The 1,824-nt window shown below is 46.5% G+C and overlaps 1 long non-coding RNA gene across 1 annotated transcript; it reads right to left on the reverse strand.

Moving 5' to 3' along the window:
* Positions 1 to 312: 312 nt before the first annotated feature.
* On the reverse strand, positions 313 to 788 carry LOC114455299 (uncharacterized). Its single transcript, XR_003672666.1, has 3 exons — positions 722 to 788; positions 576 to 642; positions 313 to 506 (listed from the first exon to the last, which is right to left on the reverse strand). It is a non-coding gene; the product is annotated as an uncharacterized LOC114455299 (long non-coding RNA).
* Positions 789 to 1,824: the final 1,036 nt, after the last annotated feature.

Here is a 1,824-nt window from a genome sequence, read left to right on the forward strand (position 1 = left end):
TTTACAAATCAGGTCTACAGTTGGGGGTATTCTGTCATGAAAACAAAACATTCAACTATTTTTTTAACCAAATATATCTGACAAAAACAATATGCAAAACCGAACAATAAGGACACACAAGTGATGAATCTTCCCTTAGGCAAAACACACACACCCACAACACACACTGACACGCAAACGCCACACACACACGCAAGCATGCACACACTACACACTACACACTGACACAGACACGCAACGTCGTGCACACAGAAGCTGGACCGGGCGATACCCGTCACTAACAGCCGCAGCCGGGGAAGCCGAGTGCGAGCCGGGCACCGGCTTCGATTAAGGCAGCCGAAGCTACCGATGCCTCGGGGTGTAAGCGTTCCCGTGGACACGCAGTAGGCGAAGCAGCAGTGTTCCTTGTTCTACTTAGCTTTCTCCAACAGGTCCCGTGTCCCGATCGCCGGCAGCCCTCCCCCGGTAGCAGAGCCTCCGTCCTGCGCGGCTGGTGTGTTCCGGTTCTGTTTAACACAGGCACGTTATCACCACAGCTAATGGTAGCCTACACATTAGCCACAATCAATGCCTACCCGCTGCAGGGCGAGGTCAGGTTTGGGGGGGCTGATGATCGCCACCGTCTGTCGGTATTAAATGACCCTATAATGCGTAATAACCACGAGTCCATCATTAAGATCAGGCAATCAAACATTTGAAAATGAGCGAGTCGCACACCTACCGATCTGAGAATCAATGAGAGCACGCAGTTCCGGTAGCGTGCAACAGGAGTGCCCGAGTCAGGTATGGGGAGGAGCAAAAGCCAGGGAGGAACGAGTGGTTGGAGGAAGAAACTCAATCCCTTTTATTCTCCCACCCTGTTAATAGGCCAGACTAACTTGCTAGCAGCAATACTGCTACATATATATATATATATATATATATATATATATATATATATATATGCGTCGAAGGGCCTCACGACCCTTCTGATTATTGGGGTTTTAAGCAGGAGGTGTCAGAAAAGTTACCTGGCTTGTGGCGATCATAGCGGCGTCGCTTTTTGATCCTTTGATGTCAGCTCTTCCTATCATTGTGAAGCAGAATTCACCAAGCATTGGATTGTTCGGATTGTAATCCTGCTCAGTACAGATTACTATTGCAACAACACATCATCGGTAGGGTGAAACTAACCTGTCGCACGATGGTCTAAACCCAGCTCACGTTCCCTATTAGTGGGTGAACAATCCAACGCTTGGTGAATTCACAAGGCGGGGGTACACCCTCGACAGTGCCCAAGTCCAGCACAGGGCAACACACAGGCAGACAAACCAATAACACACACATTCACTCCAATGGGCAATTTAGAGACTTCACTCAATCACAGTTGGATTGTGGGAGGTTTATTATTAAATGTAAACTTTAATCGTAAACAATTAAGGGAGGTAGCCCAAGTGCCCCGGGGAAACCCATGCACGGGGAGAACATGCAAACTCCACACAGAAAGGACCCAAGTGTCCACCCCAGGGCTTGAACCCAGAACCTTCTTGCTCCTATTATTCTCAGGTTTCATTAAAACCCACATTTCTAGTCGTAACTCCACCTAAATCTTATATTTTTAAAGTTCCCAGACAAGCAGATGTTTAAAGTTAGTGTAAATCGCTTGTATTTTTTCAACTTAAAGTAGTTTTAGGTCTCCCAGCCAGCTCTTATTTTCTGAAGGTGAGCGAATCATGACTCTGAACTCCAATTTTTAAACATGTCCATTACCCACAGCATCATGTTCTGCAATAACCCCCCTGGTGTTTGGTTTTAACCTGAAAATTTAAATTGTATCTTTGTGAA

This window comes from Gouania willdenowi, chromosome 21 (assembly GCF_900634775.1).
Source record: "Gouania willdenowi chromosome 21, fGouWil2.1, whole genome shotgun sequence".
Taxonomy (NCBI): domain Eukaryota; kingdom Metazoa; phylum Chordata; class Actinopteri; order Blenniiformes; family Gobiesocidae; genus Gouania; species Gouania willdenowi.